The sequence below is a fragment of the Polypterus senegalus genome, chromosome 9, assembly GCF_016835505.1.
Source record: "Polypterus senegalus isolate Bchr_013 chromosome 9, ASM1683550v1, whole genome shotgun sequence".
In the NCBI taxonomy this organism is placed as follows: Eukaryota; Metazoa; Chordata; class Cladistia; order Polypteriformes; family Polypteridae; genus Polypterus; species Polypterus senegalus.
Genome location: NC_053162.1, coordinates 108,993,915 through 109,017,055, shown reverse-complemented (window position 1 = coordinate 109,017,055; position 23,141 = coordinate 108,993,915). Strand labels below are relative to the sequence as shown.

General features: G+C 36.9%; 1 protein-coding gene across 7 annotated transcripts in view; it reads left to right on the top strand.

The window, feature by feature from the left end:
- The window catches only part of cebpg (CCAAT enhancer binding protein gamma), a 191,445-nt gene that overhangs the window by 31,468 nt on the left and 136,836 nt on the right, over positions 1–23,141 (top strand). The window lies entirely within an intron of this gene.

The following is a 23,141-nucleotide window of genomic DNA, read 5'->3' as shown; positions in this document are numbered from 1 at the left end:
AATGAAAGTCCCAAATTCAGTATCTCGGAAAATTAGAATATCAATTAAGACCAATGCAAAAAAAGGAGTTTTATAAATGTTGGCCAACTGAAAGGTATGAACATGAAAAGTATGAGCATGTAAAGCACTCAATATTTAGTTGGGGCATGGCATGGAGTCAATCAGTCTGTGGCACTGCTCAGTTGTTATGAGAGCCCATGTTGCTCTTATAGTGGCCTTCAGCTCTTCTGAATTGTTGGGTCTGGCGTATTGCATCTTCCTCTTCACAATACCCCATAGATTTTCTATGTGGTTAAGGTCAGGCGAGTTTGCTGGCCAATCGAGAACAGGGATACCATGGTCCTTAAACCAGGTACTGGTAGCTTTGGCACTGTGTGCAGGTGCCAGATCCTGTTGGAAAATGAAATCTGCATCTCCATAAAGTTCGTCAGCAGCAGGAAGCATGAAGTGCTCTAAAACTTCCTGGTAGACGGCTGCGTTGACCTTGGACCTCAGAAAACACAATGGACCAACACCAGCAGATGACATGGCACCCCAAACCATCAATGACTATGGAAACTTTACACTGGATCTCAAGCAACGTGGATTCTGTGCCTCTCCTCTCTTCCTTCAGACTCTGGGACCTTGATTTCCAAAGGAAATGCAAAATTTACTTTCATCAGAGCAGTCCCGTCCTTTTTGTCTTTAGCCCAGGCGAGACGCTTCAGACGCTGTCTCTTGTTCAAGAGTGGCTTGACACAAGGAATGCGACAGCTGAAACCCATGTCTTGCATACATCTGTGTGTGGTGGTTCTTGAAGCACTGACTCCAGCTGCAGTCCACTCTTTGTGAATCTCCCCTACGGTTTTGAATGGGTTTTGTTTCACAATCCTCTCCAGGGTGCGGTTATCCCTATTATTTGTACACTTTTTTTTTTTTTACCACATCTTGTCCTTCCCTTTGCCTCTCTATTAATGTGCTTGGACACAGATCTCTGTCAACAGCCAGCCTCTTTAGCAATGACCTTTTGTGTCTTGCCCTCCTTGTGCAAGGTGTCAATGGTCGTCTTTTGGACAACTGTCAAGTCGGCAGTCTTCCCCATGATTGTGTAGCCTACAGAACTAGACTGGAGACCATTTAAAGGCTTTTGCAGATGTTTTGAGTTAATTAGCTGATTAGAGTGTGGCACCAGGTGTCTTCAATATTGAACCTTTTCACAATATTCTAATTTTCTGAGATACTGAATTTGGGACTTTCATTAGTTGTCAGTTATAATCATCAAAATTAAAAGAAATAAACATTTGAAATATATCAGTCTGTGTGTAATGAATTAATCTAATATACAAGTTTCACTTTTTGAATGGAATTACTGAAATAAATCAACTTTGTCATGATATTCTAATTTTATGACCAGCACCTGTACCTTCACAGAAAATAAATAGAATCCAACTTGTAACTGAGCAGTGTGCTATTCAAAAAGAAAACAAAAACATGCTATTATTGTCCAGGCTGTGACACTGGAATATGTCTTTCACTGTGCTTTAAGATTTACTACACAAAGGACACACAAAGGAGATTATATACTGTTTTGGCATCATTAGTGATATTATTACTGTTATTATTTCTATTATTGTTCGTTTCCTATTATTATTTTTTGTCATTGTTATTCATACTGGTATAATTATTATACTTGTGAGGTTTAATAAAAATTAAATTTTTAATGCCAAAAAATGCAATGCTTTTTACATGTATTTTTAGAATAAAATGCAATGCTAATGAGGTTAAATGTTCTATTCACTATGATTTTGATACTTGTCCCTCTATAGTCAGTTTGTGTTCTCTTGTATCAGTCTTATTTCTGTGTGATCACGGCACATTTCTGTTTGAACGAAATTAAACCAATGAGAAACTGCAAGAAATTTTAGATTAGATGAAAAAGAGAATCATACTTTGTAAAATTATAGGAATAAAATATGTAGCCTGATGCTACAGGGGTGCTTCAAAAAAGTGGTGAAGGGGATCGATAGAAATTGCAAAAAAACATTTATTTTATTTTCACATCCTAGATATGAGTGTTTTTGAAGTATTTTGTTCTAAAGGCAGTGTTGCAAAAAACAGTTTGACACTTACCTGGTTTCGTGCTGTTTTACTTCCTTGTTTACGTGAAAATTCTACCCTCGACATTCTCCTTTAAACAACTGAACAGAGTCTATATTTACTTCAGAATAAAATGTATTATTTCTAATATCTTTTTATTGTTCTAAGCATACATCAGAAGTGCAGAAGGTGTGTTTTCTGAAATTGAAACTTTTGCTGCTTCAAATTGTACTATTTCAGTATGTTTTAAGGGTTTTGTTTTATGCTTAAATTCATGCCTTTCGGTGTCCAAACACGGGCATTTTTTTTAGATAAAATATCTATCTTTAGAACACAATTTCCTGTGGCAAATTAATGTACACAATGATTGTGAAAAAATAAATTTAACTCCAAACATACCAGACGTATCCTTTTTTAGAGGAAAAGACAAGCAACCCTTTGTATACAGTTAAGAGAAGTGGCTAAATGGTAGTTGAACATTGTTCTTCATAGACAGTTTTTACTTTTGTTTGTTCTGCATTTGTGTCCATAGAACTTTGTTATCGCCAATTTCCATAAAAACATGCAATTATATTTTTTGTTAGCCAGTACTAGAAACAACTAGTAACCAAATTAAAAAAAGATAAATATTTTCAGGCTCCAGGTTAAATATTTCAAATTTTTTATCACAGCAGCTTATCAAAACACATCAGTACCATCATGGACATAACAAAACAATTCATTAGTTGTTCTAGACAAATTTGTCAAATGAATCAATTTTTCTTCAAAACTCTTCTTTATTCATTTTTATTTATGTGCTTTTTTTAATAGTACTTTTAAACTAGGTATGATAATAAAAAACTGTAAAAAAATAAGACACATTTCAACCTTTTGATGCAGGCAACTCCAGGTTCTGTATTACACTTTGCCTGAAGAATGAGTCTGAGCTGTCTTGAAAACTTGCATAATGTAATCTACTCAGTAAGCCAAAAATGGTGTTATTTTGCTTCACTTCACAATGCAACCTCTTTACACAAAACAGTACAGTAGTCATATATTTACGTTACAAAGGTTAGCTTTGTTTTTTATTTTTTATTCAGTTTTATTCTCTCAGCCGCATATATAGCGCGTAACTGGAGTTGAAAAGAGATACCAACATGCAGCAACATGTGGACACTGGCCAAGATCGGGAAAAAAAAAACCAAAAACAAACGCAGTCACGTCATGACTACAACCACATGAAGGTATGCAAATGAATATAATGTTGCATTAGTGCAACAACGTTTTCCGAAATGTACAATACAGGTTATAAAATGAATTATTCCAAATGTCATATATATCTAAGTCTCTCTTTTTTTTTGTCAGAGTGGCTTTGACATCATGGATCAGAAGGCGCATACTAATTCAGCATGAGCAGGACACTCAAGAATAAAACTGAATAAAAACAATTCACATCCACAGTCATTCTCAGTCACGGACAACACTCACCCACGTCTACAGTTTTCCTAGTCTCGTTCGTGCACAAGATCTGACACAGTTTTCAAATAAAGAAGGGGGTATAACAAAACAAGTTTGTACCTACCACATCTTTATCTGAAACTGGCGTCACATAGTGGAAGCTTGAACGTGAGTGAGAGAATAAAACTGAAAAAAAAAAAAATTGACAAGTACTATAAATTTACAGACACAAATCAAATGTATCTTTTTATTGTATGATATAAACAACAAGAGTAGCTCACTACTCAAAATGGTAAATTTGGGAAGCAGCTGAATTAGAAACTGTGACCTCTTGATTGAAAGGCAGCAGTTCTTAGCATTGCACCACGCAAGCTGTCATATCAACCGCCTACCATAACCTGCTTTCTTTTTTATTCGGTTAAATTCTTGAATAAAAGTGCACTAGTTTTGTTATACTTGTACCTTTTGTGAAAGTGTTTATTTCATATTTGTATTTCAGGTTTCACACATTATACATTTCATGTCTACATTTTGTCAATTATTAGTAATACATGAAAAACGTGTTAACGTTTGTTAGCGTTTTTACACAGATGGTTGAAGACACTGAACACACATGAAATGTATGTATTCTAAATGACGATGCACTTTTTTACTCAATAAAGCTCCAGCACTTCACTCGAAGATAAACACTGAGCATTGAGAAACTTCTTTGCTAATTGAACTGCGATGGTGGGTGGGGGGATGGAATAGCCGGCTGCTTGATGCTTGTCTTAATCGGCACATTTTACAGGACAACAGATGCTGAGGGAGGGGTGCGAATGGATTTAAGGTGGGCCGCATTTACAAGTTTTCTCGTAGGCTCTGGTAATTCTAGTGTTAAACAGAGAAATGGCATGTAATACACAAAATAACTTTTAAAATCACTTTCATTTTTATGTAAAGGGGGTACTTGAGCAAGACCCTTAACAACAATTGCTTTGTCCTGGGTATGACGTTAACCTGCATCCAGTCCTCCAACTTCACAGTTTGGGCTGCAGCACACATTTTAACACACTCTTTGTACTGCACTTTATGGTGCTTTTCTAAATGATATCTGTTTATAGCTGTTAATATGCTGAATATATTTTGTATATTTTGATTGTAGGTACTATGCAAGTAATAAAAATCTAAATGTAACAGTCTAATGTAAGAGATCTTTTCAGGTATACAAATCCAAATTGATATTTCATGAAATTTTATTATTTTTTTTAAGCTTTCCAATATCCATAAGTGGATCTGTTCCAGAAATGCATAACATGCATAATACTAGTAGTAGTGGTGTCACTAATCTCCATTCACCTTGGGTTTTGTGTGACTGGCCTTTTCAGTCTTTGTCTTAGGGTATTCTGTAGGGCTAGTTATTAACACATGTCCCGATGCAATTTTGAGTCACAATGTCTTGATTCAATATTGATGTTACCTTGATTTAAGTTAGAGTTTATTGATATACTGTACTTTTTCACATCACTGCACTCATTCAAAATTCACCATAACTTAACATATGTTTTGCCAAATCAGAGTCCACAAATATTATGGGGGCTCCTTGTTTTAATACAGAGCAATAGTATCTGTTTTACAAATCTGTTTTATCTGTATCATTTTGCAAATAATATAAATAATCAAATATTTCTTCTTAAATAATTAGTGTTATTCAGTAGCCTGTACATGTATTGCAAATCTACATTTAGACATCCTTCAGCTAATCTGCAGTAAAGATACACACTCATGTCTTTGTATAATTTTACAAGTTTCACATACTCTCAATTGATCACGTGAAGCAGTCACATTAATCCTTCTTGAAAATGTGTCCTCAGACAAAAAGGAAGAGTTTTAAAACAAGGATCTAGATCTGATGCTTTGACAGTGACGTTGGAAACATAAAATGAAACATAAGACAAAAAAACAGCCATTATGACTAAAAATGATGCGGTACAGTTTATGGAGCTAAGTCACGTCGGTTGCTTTACACACATGTTCACGTTGGTATCACATAGTGCTCTGAAAATTGCAACAATTGCCGGCTTGTTTAGCTGGGTGAGGCACAGTCAAAACTTTTTCCACCACAGCAGTACAACTAGATGTGTAGATGTGTAAATCGAAAGCAATATTTATTGGACTTGCCATCACACAAACTTGTCATGCTATGGAACAGCACAATAGAGAAGCTAGAAAGGGATTATCAGAGAAGGACTGGAACAGAAAGTTTCTCTATATGCAGATGATATGGTACTGTATATATCAGATCCACAAAATACTTTGCCTGTAGTCCTAATAGCACTCATAGAATTTCAAAAGATTTCTGGTCTCAGAATCAATTTGAATAAAAGTGTGCTCTTCCCAGTGAATTCTGAAGCATACAGTATTAAATTGGACACCTTCCCTTTTATCATCGCAGATCAGTTTAAATACCTAGGGGTAAACATCACAAGTAAACATAAACCTCTTTATCAACAAAATTTTGCTGTCTGTATGGAAAAAATTAAGCAAAACCTGCATAGATGGTCAACCATTCATCTCACTTTAGCTGGAAGAATTAACATTGTTAAGATGAATATCCTTTCTAAACTTCTCTTATTTCAAAACATTCCAATATACATCAATAGATTTTTTTTAACAAATTAGATTCAACCATATCCTCATTTATTTGGAATTCAAAACATCCACATATCCAAAGGGTAACCCTACAAAGACCTGTGGAGGAAGGTGGCATGGCTCTACCTAACTTTCAGTTTTATTACTGTGCAGCAAATATACAAACTATAAAAATATGGACATGAATATATAAAATCCTGCATTACTTCTTTACATTCATACCTTTGCATCCCAATAGAAACAAGTTATCGCCAATATACTAACAGCCCAATTGTGCTTCACTTACTCAGAATATGGAACCAATGTAGGAAGCAGTTTAAGATAGAGGAGCTTTCATCTGTGGCACTTCTGCACGAGAACCACCATTTTCCACCCTCTCAAACGTATGCAGTTTTTAATGTCTAGAAAACATTTAGGATTAAATCAGTAAGAGATCTGTATATAGACAACGTCTTTGCATCCTACGAACGATTACAGTCCAAGTTTAACTTACCAGCAACACATTTCTTTCACTACCTTCAGATTAGAAACTTAGTTAAACAGAACCTATCCAATTTTCCTAATCTCCCACCTGCCTCTATGCTGGGAAAAATATTGATAAGTCTTGAGGACTCAAACAGCATCTCTGTAATATATAAAACCGTTTTACAGTCCTCCCTTTCAAAGATCCAAGAGTACAGTGGGAAAAGGATCTCTCACTCAACGTCTCAGAAAAGGAGTGGAAAGTAGCGATGCACAGAATTCATTCGAGCTCCATATGCACAAAGCCTACAATTATTTAACTCAAAATTATATATCGAATGCATCTCTCTCGTTTAAAATTGTCAAACTTTTCGAGGGCAAGGTCCAACCTGCAAACGCTACAGTCAAGTTCCAGCCTCACTGGGCCACATGTTTTGAGCGTGCAGCAAATTAACATCATTCTGGACCAAAATCTTTAAATGCCCTTCAGACAGCCTTGGTTTCACAATCCCTCCTACTCCACTATAAGCTGTTTTTGGGGTACAGTGATCCCTCGCTATATCGCGCTTCGACTTTTGCTACTTCACTCCATCGTGGATTTTAAATGTAAGCATATCTAAATATATATCACGGATTTTTCGCTGGTTCACGGATTTCTGCGGACAATGGACAATTACATATTAAATAAAACTCCTCAATGATATATGATTTGCTTCCCGTGCGGTGCTTGATTGTTTGCTTTTCTCTGGACATTCTCTGCACCTGATGGAGGGGGTGTGAGCAGAGGGGCTGTTTGCCTAAAGGATACGGACGCTCCTCTAAAAAATGCCGCTTTATCGCGGTGCTTCGGCATACTTAAAAGCCCAAAAGCACGTATTGATTTTTTGATTGTTTGCTTTTCTGTCTGTCTGTCTGTGTGTCTGTCTCTCTCTCTCTCTCTCTCTCTCTCTCTGACATTCTCTGCTCCTGACACGCATTCTTTCAAGAGGAAGATATGTTTGCATTCTTTTAATTGTGAGAAAGAACTGTCATCTCTGTCTTGTCATGGAGCACAGTTTAAACTTTTGATGTTTTTTGATGATATATACTATTTGAAACTGGAAAAAATCAAATTCGCACTTGGAGGATCTGTACAAAACTTGCAAAACCTGGCAGGATCTAATCAATAACATTTTAGGTTAAGCATTTAAATTGAGGAAGCAGGTTCTCTCCCTTCTTTTACTCCATTTATCTTCATTCATTAATTAATTTGTCTATTTACTTATTTTTACTAGCTTAAAGTTTTACTCTGCTGGGCTAGCTCTCATTATCAGGGGTGGGGGTTGATTTGTTTCAAACCTTTTTTTTGTAAAACATGAGTTATTTGTTAGAATGTTATTTGATTTTAATAAAATCAATTAAATAAAATAAATAAAATGTGCAAATTGCTGTAGAATCTGTTATTTCTTTGAGCAGGAGACGAATTAAATGGAAGCTTGGAGCTAAACACCATCTCCAGTGTCGATTATTTAGGCCGGGGTCCTCAATCACGGATTTGGAGGGCCACAGTGGCTGCAAGTTTTTGTTCTAACCCGGTTGCTTAATTAAAAAGCAATTCTTGCCAATAATTTAATTTCATGGCTTGTTAATGCTTTAACTCTGCTTTGTCAGGTAATTCTCATATCCTAGATTTTCTTCCCCTTTCTAAGGATATCATCCAAATGATTAGAAGGCTAAAATGGAAGAGTAATTCTCAGACCTTCACTTTTTTTTACAGGTGTAAGTGGTAACAAGCTAAATGGAGAAATGGTGGTCACTTTTGTCATTTGCATGTGACTGCTAATTATCAATTAATTACCAATAATACAGCTGTTTAAGACTAAAATAAGCAATAAGGGTTCAAAATCTTAATGAGAGAGACAACTAAAGTGAAGCAAAAGTGTTACTTCAGCAATTAGAGCTTCTTATTAAGAAATTGGGTTGGAGCAAAAACCTGCAGCCACTGCTGCCCTCCATGACCATGATTGAGGACCCCTGGTTTAGGCTGTACTTGTCAACTATGAATACATTTATGGGTGATGTTGGGATAAATGTTTTTTCAAATTTGTTGTGTTACAACAATACTTCTGAGTTGAACAGCTTACATATGGCTTTGCTTTTATCCAGTTGTTTTTTTACTGGTGCACTGTTTGAATCCATAGTTAAGTCTACACATCTGATTTAAGTGTAGAAGGCGCGTGAGGATACACCATTTTATGCGAAGTAGTAAAGTGCTTTTTCCATAGAACAGTCTTAACCAGGCACATTAGTGACATCTAAATGGATCAACACCAAAAACAAAGCTAATCCAAAAGCTGCATATAGTAATTGAGCAGGATAGATATTTACAAGATCGATGTTCAGACTTTAAGAATCAATGTCAAATCGTTTAACACTGGAATTACCAAAGCCTACGAAAAAACTTGTAGATCCGGCCCACCATTAAACACATCACACATCTCTGCCAGTGTCCTTTGTCATTTAAATGTGCTGATAAAGACAAACTGCAAGCAGCCAGCTATTCCATCCCCCCCACCGACTTAGAATGTGCACGAGCTTCTCCCAGCTCATGCCTTGATTGATTATCTGGGAGTGAGGTGGAGTTTTAGAGTGGAAATAATAGATCGTTATTTGGAACACACGCATTTAACACGTGTTCCGTTTCTACAGTGATCTGTGTAAACACATTGTTAAAACAGAAACTTTTTTATATTTTAGTAATAAATGTTACAAAATGTAGCCATAAACTATAGAATGCGTGAAGCATGAAGTCCAAACATCAAATAAACACTTTTACAAAAGCTTCAAGAATGATACAACAGCTTCCGTGGCTTAGCGGTACGATTTTGTGACTCAGAAGGCATTAGGCTTGCCGTGCCTCAAAGACCGAGTTCGATTCCCTGTTGGGGAGAAATTGTTAATTTTTTTTTTCTTTTTAACCTCAAACGGACATAAAATTTATAAATTGGTATGCACTGTCAGTTAATGAGATCATTATATTTTCATGTGGGATGCTCCTTTTAAAATATTTTTTAACAATTGAGACTGCAATTAACATTAACTAGTGTCCTTATAACTGTTATTTTTAAGGTCCGTAACACACAGACAGACAGCACTGCGTAATAGAGAGACAGACAGGCAGAGAAGTCACTAGATATATAAATAAACAGAGAAGGCACATGTACTGAAAGAAAAAAAAGATCAACATGTGCGTTGATCCTGCTACACAACACACATGTACCAACCGATCTTACTCTAAGTAACAGCGCAAGTACAGACGCAAACCAAGTGCATGTGTGTACTATATAATATGAAAAAAAGAGCAACTTACTACTGAAAATGGAGTGAATGGGGATCGAACCAGGGACTCTGGTTTGCATCTGTATGTGCGCTGTTACTTTGAGTCAGATCGGGGGTCCAGTGGGGGGAAGGGGGGAATTGTTAGAGTGTGTAAGCTTATTCAGTGCAGCAGGATCAATGCACTTGTTAATCTTTTTTTTCTTTTAGTACATGTGCCTTCCCTGTTTTATATATATATATATATATATATATATATAAAATAAAGTAATCCCTCCTCGATCGCGGGGGTTGCGTTCCAGACCCCCCCGCAATAGGTGAAAATCCGCGAAGTAGAAACCATATGTTTGTATGGTTATTTTTATATATTTTGAGCCCTTATAAACTCTACCACACTGTTAACATTATTAGAGCCCTCTAGACATGAAATAACACCCTTTAGTCAAAAGTTTAAACTGTGCTCCATGACAAGACTGAGATGGCAGTTCTTTCTCACAATTAAAAGAATGCAAACATATTTTCTCTTTAAAGGCGCGCCTTCAGGAGCAGAGAATGTCAGAGAGAGCGCTCACTAAGAAAAGCAAAAAATCAATACGTGCTTTTAAGTATGCAGAAACACCGCGATAAAGCGGCATTTTGTAGAGGAGCGTCCGTATCTTTTAGGCAAACAGCCTCTGTGCAAACAGCCCCTCTGCTCACACCCCCTCTGTCAGGCAGAGAGAGTGAGATAGACATAGAAAAGCAAACAATCAAGTACCACGTGGGAAGCATATCTTATATCATTGAGGAGTTTTAGTTAATATGTAATGCATGCTCTGATTGGGTAGCTTCTAAGCCATCCGCCAATAGCGTCCCTTGTATGAAATCAACTGGGCAAACAAACTGAGGAAGTATGTACCATACATTAACAGACCCATTGTCCACAGAAAGCCGCGAACCAGCGAAAAATCCGTGATATATACAGTATTTAGATATGCTTACATTTAAAATCCGCGATAGAGTGAAGCCGCGAAAGTCGAAGCGCAATATAGCGAGGGATTACTGTATAATCTAGTGACTTCTCTGCCTGTCTGTCTCTCTATATAAAATCATTCCTGATTATATATAACCTCAAAGCCTGATTATATAAAGTCAGTGTCAGAATATATTGACTCATTTTTGAATATATAAAGTCAGCGTTGTAATATATAAAAAATTCCTGAATACATAAAATGTCCGTGCTTGTCATTTCACTCGTACTAGTGAAAGGTACACTTCGACAGATGCCTCTCAGAGTCAATCGGGCTTGTGAGGTTCGTCCAAAAATGCGCCCATACAAAAAGAATAAGTAAATATAGTGTTCAAAATGCAGGGCACATACCATTATTGATGCATCTTTATGATGGAAAATAAACATGAAAGATTTACTTAAGAAAAGTAAGGTTTGTGTTTTGAGAACGAAAGGACAATGTAGAGTAAATGAAAATTATTTTTAAAAATTATTTGCACATTGCTTAGAAATATTAAAGGAATGTGTCATCTTTAACTTTGTCTTTTGGTGATCAACTCATCCTATCAGTACTTGGGTAACAATTATTTGAAAATATAACCCATCAAAATCCCAAGCAGCTGCACTCTATAGAAGGGAAGCATCAGTACCACCATCTTGTTTTCAGTCCATTACTGATAGCTAGATGCTTAAGTTTAAGCCTGCTTGGCACAAACACACAATCTTCTCCCTTACCCCAGTCACTCAACTCTTCCTACAGACGTATCCTGTACCCTAACAAAAAAAAAAAGTGCTGTCCCCTGTGATCCACCACAGCCCTGCTTCCTATTCCTTACAACTTTCCATGCAGAACACATTACAATACATTTGTAGCACGGGACAACCGCTGGGTTCTACCAAAATGCCCCCAAATTCTAGAGTTTTGCCCCATGAAACACAAGGTCCGAGGCAAATAGTGTCCCAAAATAATGTGTTTTATTAGCCATAGATTGTCACTATTGCACTAAAACTTTCATCTAATGTTAAACTTCTTTTTTAAAAACTGCTTTTTACTTTATTGCTGTTTGTAAAATGGACTGTTTCATTGCATGACCAGGTATTGTGAAGCCTACTACAAACATGATCAGCAACAACACCAGCACAATGTCCATTCCTGTTAAATGGGCCTGTATACCAACAACTGAAACATGAAAGTTACATTGACTCAAAAAACAAATGCATGCTTGACTGTAGTGCAAGGCTTAATGATCTTTCCCTTAGAGTAGCTGTATTATTGGTAGTGATTTTCTGAAAGTCAGTGAAAACAAAAATAACACATGGCTTTATGGCCCCAGTTAACAAAACATTGTGTGTACATACTGTACAATGAATGATAGTTGATCACTCTTGTGATGGTTTATGAATTGGTTCATTTACATTAGGAAATCTGATTTAGCAGTTGAAGTGTGGACATGAAGCAGTTCTACAGGAGTGAGCCAAGTGGCCCAACATGCTACATTCCTCATATTAAACCTAAGTAACTTTTAAATTCTCAGAAACATCAATCTGTTATATAGGTTATTTATTACTGTGGATCATGGCTGAAACCATGAAATGCAAACCCAACACAATGGATTAGAATTGTAATGGTTTTAATATAAATATATTTTAGTAAAATAAACGTATTACTTGTAATGCTGACAAATGCCAACAACTGACAGACATATGTGGTCTCAAATTTTTGATTTGAGTACATTTATCCTTGGTGTGAAACACTACCACTGCCTTATATGAATCATCTTTTCTTTTAAGCGGTTCAATATTTTGCTAATTACTTTTGTTTTGACATTTTTTCTAATAATTAGCATAAGTATATTGAATGTATATGAGGCTTTTTTCAAAATGTCTATTCTACTATTGATGTTGCTAAGTATTCGCTGTCACTATTCCCATAAAGTAAAATGTTATTTTGTATATTTTTAAAAATGTCAAAAATTGTTAAAAATACCTCTAATTTGTAGTCGGTGCCCATTAAAATTAGTTTCTACCATTTATTAAAATATTTGTAGGGTCAACATAACCTAGTAGCTTTATCAATATGGTCCATTATAGGACATGCTCATACACATACCTGCATAAATGCGTATCATGCCAGATTAGACTTAACATTAACTTTAACGTATATGTCATATGAGATAAAAACTAACCAGCTTCAGCCATGGGGAAGCATTGTTACCATATGGCCTACCATACTGTATATACTCGCATTTAAGTCGGGTCTCTCAACCCAAAAAATCGATCATAAAATCAGACCCCGACTTATAAGCCCGTGCAAAAATATGACACTTAATTTTCTTTTTTTTTTTTATACACCTTCTTGCTTCCTCCAATCTTGCACCAGTTTCTCAGACAATTGAATTTTGTTGCAGCAGTGCATTTACCAATTTCTTTTGCCACTTCATCAAATTTTTAATTTAAAACCAGCTTCATATTTTCTTCTGATCGAATGCTCCATCGTAGATAAGGGATGCTCTTACGATAAAGGTTTATGGGGGTGTGAGATACAAAAAACACAAAATAGTTTGGGTATTACCATGTGGTTTCGTAGACACAATACATAGAAAAAAACGTCAGTGTGCTCCGTGGTTACTCTCTCAGGTTGGTGTTAGCATATCATAATCTCTTGGGTCAATAGCATGAGTTTTCTGCATTCGACTTATTTGACCGACATTATGAAATACCGGAAATTATATGGAAAAATCAAGCCCAAACTTATCCGTGGGATAACTTAAACACAAGTATATATGGTATTTAAAAATTAAGTGATAATTAGAAACAAAACTGTAATTGTTAAAGTCTATAACATTCCTTGTAACTTGAGTGTCAGCCTGATATTTTTTTTCACATTGTTTTAAAAGAAAAAAGTTCTAAGTGAAGGCAAAAAAATAAAGTAACATATAAAAACAAATGCATAAAACACTTTTGCCGGCAAGACCTAAGACTTTAAAATGGCAACATTTGAAAAAGTTAAAAAAACAAATAAATAACCAGAAGACAAATAGAATAGAAATGAATTGGGGTGCAAACATAATGGCTAATTTTAATAAGCCCATAGAACTAAAAGTATAACCATCCCCTTCAAGAACAACAAGGCCCACATCTGTGTCATCTAATATAATGTAAGCAGTTATCATGTTGAGGGGATCATAGACAAATGACAGTATACAACAATGCTTTAACAGTATTCTGTATTTTTTCACATTCTAATTGGAATTTGAACTAAGGAACAGGTATTTGTTTTCATTTTTGAAATCAGTCAGTGAGCCTCTTATACCACTTACTATTCCTTAGTAATTCAGCATTAGAAGTAGAATAATCTGATCCTGTTGTACTAGGTCAAAAAGCTGACTGCTTTTCAGTAAATTTGTTGTGTGTATTATAAAAGAAATACATAAAGTTTTTATTTCCAATGTTATGTGAAATTATGCCAAACTGGTCTCATTTTTTTATTTGTCAGGATAGCTACTTTGCTAAATAAAACTTGAGGGCTGTTTTAATTTTCTGATATAGAATAACATTAGAGGGGGCTGTGTAGAAGGCTTTCTTATCCTGCCTAACCATTTACACAAGAACTAGCAACTAGAACTTTTTTTGGCAATTTCAGTAATAATTGCCAGATAACCATTTTTTAAGTACTGTTTTCAAATGCCACATTGTTCTTTTCTATTGGAGTTTATCAGCTGACACAGTTGTACATCAAAAAGAACATAACCATTCTCAACCCCCGTCAATTAAATGCAGGGTCACAGAGGGCCAGAGTCTGTCCTAGCAGCTTTGGAATCCAGGTAAGAAACAACCATGGAAAACACATCATTCTATCACAGGGCTCATTCTTGAATTATTCTAAAATTGTTGAATTACAATTACTGGAAATTTGACAATAATGTATGATATGAAAAGGACCCTCTCATAGGTTTGGAAAAAACATTATCACTTAGGATAAAAGCTTGTTGCTAAGGCTGTCAATTCTGTGTCTATATGAATATTATTACCACCCATGAAATCTATTTTACCATACTATAGCTGCACAGTATAGAAATTTTCTAAACTCTTTTTAGAGTGAAGAAAATGGTTTTAGACATCTAAATTAATAATTTAAGTAGTTTAATTTTATTGTATAGTATTAGAAATGAAAAAAAGAAGATTCTGTTAAAATTGCTTCACCACCCACTTGGCCTACAGTCGTGTGTAAAAGTATTCAGTTCCCTTGAAAGTCATCATCATTCTCCATATGACAAAAGATTTGTACACATATTTATTTATTTATTTATTTTTATTAATTTTATTGCATTCCATACAAATCAATCAAGTTTTTTACAAAAAGAAAAATTGAGTTAAGAACAAATCGATCCCCATCCCTGGGTTGAGACGCCATCTGCAATAGCATTGTATTTGCAAGATTTAATCATAGGCAAGAAGTTATTATCTATAAAGAAATAATCAATCCTTGAGTAGCAATGATGTACTGGTGAGTAGAAAGAATATTTTCTTGAATTTGGATTTAAAAACCTCCAGGGGTCTGATAAGTTGTGATCAGTTATAAACTTTGTAATTATCTTTGCAGTGTTAGATGCCGTTCCCCTGTGGAAGAAGTCCTATCTAAAAGTGGATTTAGAACACAATTAAAGTCCCCAGCCATTATAACTTTGAGTGTTCAGATTGGGAATGGATGCAAATAAATTTTGTATAAATTCCTTATCATCGACATTAGGTGCATAAACATTTATCAAGATCATTTTACAGTTAGATAAGTCTCCCATGACCATTACACATCTCCCTTCAGGATCCAATACTACATCTGATGCTACAAATGGGACTGTTCTATGTATGAGAATTCCCATACCTCTAGTTTTCTTTGTAAAACTAGAATTGAAAATTTGGCCAGTCCAGTCTTTTTGCAGCCGGAACTGATCCTTTTCTAGTAAGTGGGTCTCCTGTAAAAATACTATTTTAGCATTTAGACCTGTTAGGTAAGAGAGTACTTTCTTTCTCTTTAATTTGTGATTTAAGCCTTCAACATTCCAGCTCACGAAATTAACTGTCCCATCATGGAGACATTGATTCTGAGTTTTTGATGTCATTTTATAGTCTTAACTGAAAGTGAGACAGTTTCGGCCTTAATTTCCTATTTCCCCTAGAGTTGTTGCCATGCAGCCTATTATTACGTTGGTAGTTATAATTATAAAGATTAAGAGGATAGATTAGGTATAGATCAAGCCTGCTCTCTTTCTCTCCCCCCTTAACCCCCACCCTCCCTTTTTGCCTCCCCAAGTGAGGCTAGAACCCACTTCACACAGTCCCAGTCCTCTGACATACCCAGAGACAGAGCACGTCCAAAGCAAGACAAGCCCACACGCAGTGGCGTTTTAGGATTAAAAGATAGAGATATCTATTACAAATATAGTCTGAAAAAAAAAATTGTGCATTTAAAATATATATAGTCTTCAACAATCTTAGTGCATTAAGATAATACACCCAGACAATAAACCCGGGGGACAGTGTTAGAAATTTGTCCAAAATAAGCATAATAAGTCTTAATGCAATAATAGCAATAACAATAAACCAAGGGTTTGATGTTGAACAGTCTTGTTTAGAGTAGAGATAAAATAATTAGCTGAAAAAAGAAAAAGTAATTAAGCACAATAAAACATAAACAGATAGCGCCCTAGTAATTCTAAGTAATAATGAGAATATATGATGATAAAAACCCATATTTTAAACAAAAAGATCAGACAGTAGATTATTAGTCTTTGCTATATCATTAACGGCCATGACTCACTATTATGTATCAGAATAGTCTCGGGATCAGCTTTCTTAATTCCTTTTCTGCTTCTTCCTTGCTAGCGAAGAAATAGAATTGACCTTACAATTCAACTTTCAGTTTGGCCGGATACAAGAGGCTGTATTTGATATTGGCTTGCCGTAACCACTGTTTAATGTTGTAGAAGGCTGCACGTTTAGTAGCTGTTGCTGGAGAGAAGTCAGGGAAGATATGAATGCGATTATTCTCATATATAATATCTTGCTTGTCTCTGAGGAGTGCCATCTCCTCTAGCTTAAATGATAATCTTTCAAAACAAATAATAAAAGATCTGGATCTAACGGTATTTGATCCGCGTACGCGGTAAGCCGCTGCTATCTCAGATTCTGCTCTAAAGTCCTCCCCGATTTATTTTAGAGAATTCAGCTGCGAATTTCACTGGGTTTGGACTTTCTCAATTTTCAGGCAGAGATTCAATTCTGACATTATACCTTCTGCTTCCATCTTCCAAAGCAGCCAATCTGTCTCCGAGTTTTTTGCATTAGGAGCTGACATTTACTGCTTTTTCTTCGGCACTGGCAGCTAAATTTTCGGCTATTTCAATCCGAGTCGTGAATGTCTCCTTGAGATCCTCCAATTGATCAGTAAGCGTTTCAATTTTACCCAGCACCTGTCGCATCTCCAGTTGCATTTCTTGTTGCAGCCTTTCATTTGCCTGTTGCAGCATCAGCTGCTATGTTTGGTTTGCTTGTTGCAACTCCTGTTTCAATTCCAGCAACTCCTGTTTCAATTACTGTCTCAGTTTCTCATGTACCTTTGCCCTTGCTTTCTCATTTGCCTTCTCGCTTTTTTTTATATCTTGCTGAGTTCAGCGAACATCACCTGCAGTTTAGACATTTCAATTGTGCTTTCTTGTACCGTAGGTGAAGTGGCAGGCTCTACTGTAGCCGGTGTCCCCGCTATTCCCGGCTCGCGTGGAGTAATTGAAGCCGCGGACTGCAAGGCCTTTTTCAGTTTCAGGTGTTCTTCTCTGATCGGCGAGCTATCGAGATCTGCACTCACGATCGTACATTCGCTCCCATTTTCACTCTCAGCCGGCGACGATGTAGCGGACCGTGGTCCCGAGGAGTCTGTACTTTCGCCCATCTGATCCAGGTCTGTCTCTGAAAGGCTGTATCGAACTAGTGCTTGCTGATCTTAGCCTGGGTGCAGCTTTAGTTTTCGATTCTTTTGGACCCCCTTTCTTGTTGGCCATGTTTATATATGCTTACATATACTGTAGCAGTCTCCTTGGATTGAATAGATACAGGATATCTCAGGATAATAAGTATGAATATGAAATATGAAAAATAACACCGCTGCTTGCGGATCTCCACTTCAGATGTCCATCTCTTGCATCGGACGAGACCAAATCCTCGATTTGTACACATATTTATCTATTCAGTATTTTCAATTTGAAATCTTATGCTATAAGAGTACATTTCCAAAGTCAAAATAAAACGTTTCCGTAAATATTTAACTGAAGAAAAACTCAAAAAGTAGTATTTGCATAAGTATTCAGGCCCAACTTATTACAGTTTTTCCCCAATTACTTAAACAGTTTATCTTTAAAAGTCAGCTAGATTACCATTTGCTTTAATTCAGTCCTAAAAATTATCATACTATTCCCAGAATTACACACTGTGTTCCTCTTGTTAGTGTCACATCACAGATTGGGTGTACCATCTAAGCAGATCTTCAAATACAAATCCCATTGGTAAAACGCACACCTTGCAACCCATCTGAAAACACTTCTCTCTCTAATCAATCACAAGGTGTCAAAATATAGGCTCAATTAGCACTTGGCTGTCCATCTGAAAACACTATGTGTCAAATTGCTTTGCAGTTGATGCTAAACTACTGACTGCTTGTAAATGAAGCTGTGTGTGTGTTTACTCTGGCTGTTTTTGGATGAACCTGCAGTGAATAATAGACAGGGAACCAGAAGAGGAAGAGCAAAGCAAAGAACTGTAAAATCAGATGATATTCGTGGTACTGTGGTTAACTATGTGCTTGTCCATGGTTGGACAAGGAGCGAAGCTGGGCAACAAGTGCATCCAAATCTCAGTTGCTTGCATAGTCTGTACCTTCAGAATTGAGAACAGGTAAAGCACTTTACCTTTATGGTATTTAGAAGAATTACAAAATTACAGTGATAGTCTCCCTAGAGCTGTAGAAAAATGTTTATATTTACAGTACTGGATAAGATCCTACACACAAATTACACTGTACTTAGATCTTAGAAGATCTTTGGCTTAGAATAGCAAACATCTTCTGTGACATGGATGAGGCTTTGTTACTTGACCCAGTCTGGAGACATGATGCTGATGAATAATGTCTGTAAATATAAAGTATTTGGCAGACATTATTCATCTGCTTCATGCACACTTACTTACAACTTTTTGTCATTAAAGGACCTTTTATTTACTGTACCTTTTTTACAGTACTGTAGCTTTGTTCTACAGCATGTATAGAACTTTTTTTCTTTTGTTGTGCATTTTACATACTGTTGCATTTAGAGCAGTGCATTTGAGAAAACTTAAAATTTAAAACTTTGTCTTGGACGTGGTGTATCTGTTCATTATTGTAGGCTGAGCACTATCAATAGAATCAATGATATTTTTGAAAAATATATTTCCTGTTTGTTTAATATTTTTAGAGTAGTGCTCTGAATTGATCCTTGATGTGTCTTGTGGTCATTGAGAGTGTGATCATTTTTGCTGGCTTGTGTGTATTATCTTTAGTAAAATGTTTGCTTTAAGGGACAGAGTGAATGATATTGAGTTGACTGTTTGCTTTTAGTTTGGGAGTTGTACAGATGAGTGAGATATTATGATATTGTGTTTAAATGTTTGAAGAAATTAGGGCATTTTCAGTGAAATGTGTTTAAGTAATTGGGGAAAAGCTGTAATACTTTATTGTGAACCCTTATGCTACAATAACACCCTTGCTTCTTTTGGGGTATGTACAGTGCATCCGGAAAGTATTCACAGCACATCACTTTTTGGATTAAAAAAATAGATTAAATTAATTTTTTTCCTCAAAATTCTACACACAACACCCCATAATGACAACGTGAAAAAAGTTTACTTGAGGTTTTTGCAAATTTATTAAAAATAAAAAAACAGAAATCACACGTACATACTGTAAGTATGCACAGACTTTGCTCAATACTTTGTCGATGCACCTTTGGCAGCAATTACGGCCTCAAGTCTTTTAGAATATGATGCCACAAGCTTGGCACACCTATCCTTGGCCAGTTTCGCCCATTCCTTTTTGCAGCACCTCTCAAGCTCCATCAGGTTGGATGGGAAGCGTGGGTGCACAGCCATTTTAAGATCTCTCCAGAGATGTTCAATCGGATTCAAGTCTGGGCTCTGGCTGGGCCACTCAAGGACATTCACAGAGTTGTCCTGAAGCCACTCCTTTGATATCTTGGCTGTGTGCTTAGGGTCGTTGTCTTGCTGAAAGATGAACCGTCGCCCCACTCTGAGGTCAAGAGCGCTCTGGAGCAGGTTTTCATTCAGGATGTCTCTGTACATTGCTGCAGTCATCTTTCCCTTTATCCTGACTAGTCTCCCAGTTCCTGCCCCCCACAACATGATGCTGCCACCCCCATGCTTCACTGTAAGGATGGTATTGGCCTGGTGATGAGCGGTGCCTGGTTTCCTCCAAACGTGATGCCTGGCATTCACACCAAAGAGTTCAATCTTTGTCTCATCAGACCAGAGAATTTTGTTTCTCATGGTCTGAGAGTCCTTCAGGTGCCTTTTGGCAAACTCCAGGCGGGCTGCCATGTGCCTTTTTCTAAGGAGTGGCTTCCTTCTGGCCACTCCACCATACAGGTCTGATTGGTGGATTGCTGCAGAGATGGTTGTCCTTCTGGAAGGTTCTCCTCTCTCCACAGAGGACCTCTGGAGCTCTGACAGAGTGACCAAAGGGTTCCTGGTCACCTCCCTGACTGAGGTCCTTCTCCCCCAGTCGCTCAGTTTAGATGGCCGGCCAGCTCTAGGAAGAGTCCTGGTGGTTTCGAACTTCTTCCACTTATGGATGATGGAGGCCACTGTGCTCATTGGGACCTTCAAAGCAGCAGACATTTTTCTGTAACCTTCCCCCAGATTTGTGCCTCGAGACAATCCTGTCTCGGAGGTCTACAGACAATTCCTTTGACTTCATGCTTGGTTTGTGCTCTGACATGAATTGTCAACTGTGGGACCTTATATAGACAGGTGTGCCTTTCCAAATCATGTCCAGTTAACTGAATTTACCACAGGTGGACTCCAATGAAGCTGTAGAAACATCTCAAGGATGATCAGGGGAAACAGGATGAGCTTCATGGCAAAGGCTGTGAATACTTATGTACATGTGCTTTCTCAGTTTTATTTTTAATAAATTTGCAAAAACCTCAAGTAAAACTTTTTTTCACGTTGTCATTATGGGGTGTTGTGTGTAGAATTCTGAGGAAAACAATGAATTTAATCCATTTTGGAATAAGGTTGTAACATAACAAAATGTGGAAAAAGTGATGTGCTGTGAATACTTTCCGGATGCACTGTGTGTACTAGTTTTAAACATTGTTCAGCAGTGATTCTTCCCCATTTTTTTGGCAGAATTTATAGAGATCCTCTAGGTTGGTGGGATGTTGCCTCTGGACAGTAGTTTTCAAATAGTTCCACAGATTCTCAATAGGATTAAGACAGTTATGATGTTTCTTGAGGCACAGTCAGTGTTAGTTTTACACCACACACATGTTTTTTGATATCTGGCCAAAAAGCTATGTTCATCTAACCATAAAACCTTCTTCCACATCTTAACTGGGTCTTTCTCATGCTTTATAGCAAATTCCATACATGCTTTTATGTGAACCTTCTTATGGAACGGCTTCTTTCTTGCTACTCTCCCTTAGCACTAGAATTACCAGAGCCTACTAAAAAACTTGCAAACCCGGCCCACCTTAAATCCCTTCGCACCTCTCCATCAGCGTCTTTTGTCTTGTAAATGTGTCCAAAAGCCCAAGCAGCAAGCAGCCTGCTATACCATTCCCCCCCAACTGCCTCAGAATTGGGTCTGAATTTACACTGGCGCTGTTAGTTAGAGTCATATTTGGGGGGGGGGATAAGGGAGAGTGTGAATGTGACTGAGACAATAAAACTGAAAAAATGATTACTTTTACAAATACCATAAATTTTCAACTGATCTGGCGCTGTTCGTTTTCAAATAATATTGCATTAGTGCGACAATGATTCCCGATTGGTACTATTCAGGTCATAAAAAGATTTCTTCAAAATGTCACATATATTTGTCTCTTTCTTTTTTGCCTGGTGCTGCATTGACATCATGCACCAGAAGGCATGCTACAACAAGCTTGACTTGGCGGCGATCAACGCACATGTACAGTACAAGGCATGCACGGGGGCCACTGAATAAAGAAGAGCGTTCTTGGCTCACCTTGCAGAGGAACTTCGTCGTCACTTCTTACAAGAAAAGGCGATGGATAAAGCAAAAGAGAATGCAACATTGACAACCTCCTGTTCCAAGACCACCGCTTCCCCCAGCTTCTTCAATGTAATATGAACCACAGCATAGAGAGAAGTGTGTGCATTGCAACAGGTACACATGTTGTAAATGTAAGGAAGGACGGTCCTTGGGTGTGTGGGAACTGTTAACATTTGAATCTGATGATTGTATATAGTGCAGAACTGACCTCTCTGTACTATTCTTTCCTCTGCATGTCCTGAAGTACAAAAGAAACACCACCATGCACCAAAATGTGGAGACTGGACAAGATCAGAAAAAAAAAAATGCGGTCCCTGAATACAACTGCAAGAAGGCATGAGAATGAATGTGAATAATGTTGCTCCGTGCCACAATGTTTTCCGAAATGTACTATACGGGTCATTAAAATGAGTTATTCCAAATATCATATATACCCATGTTTCTGTTTTTTTGTCATTGCGGCTTTGACATCATGGACCATAAGGTGCATACTAATTCAGCATAAGCTGGAACACTCAATAAAACTGAATACAATAATTCATGACAGTGAGATACGAAGAAGACGGATTCAGCAGCGTTTGTGTGTCAGCTTTTATCAGTTCAGATCAGAGAATTTCTAGTTCCATTGTCTCAAAACACCATTCACATCTACAGTTATTCCCAGTTTCAGATAAAAAGTAACCGTGTCAGATCTGGGGCGGGTGGTTGTTGTATCGTGATCGTGACTGAGAGAATCAAAGTTAAAAAAAAAATGCTAACTTTTACAAGTACTATAAATTTACACTGGCTGTTACAGATACAATTCAAATGTATGTTTTTATTGTATAATCTATACTAATAAATGGCAAAGCCCTCACTGACTGACTGACTGACTCACTCACTCACTCACTCACTCAT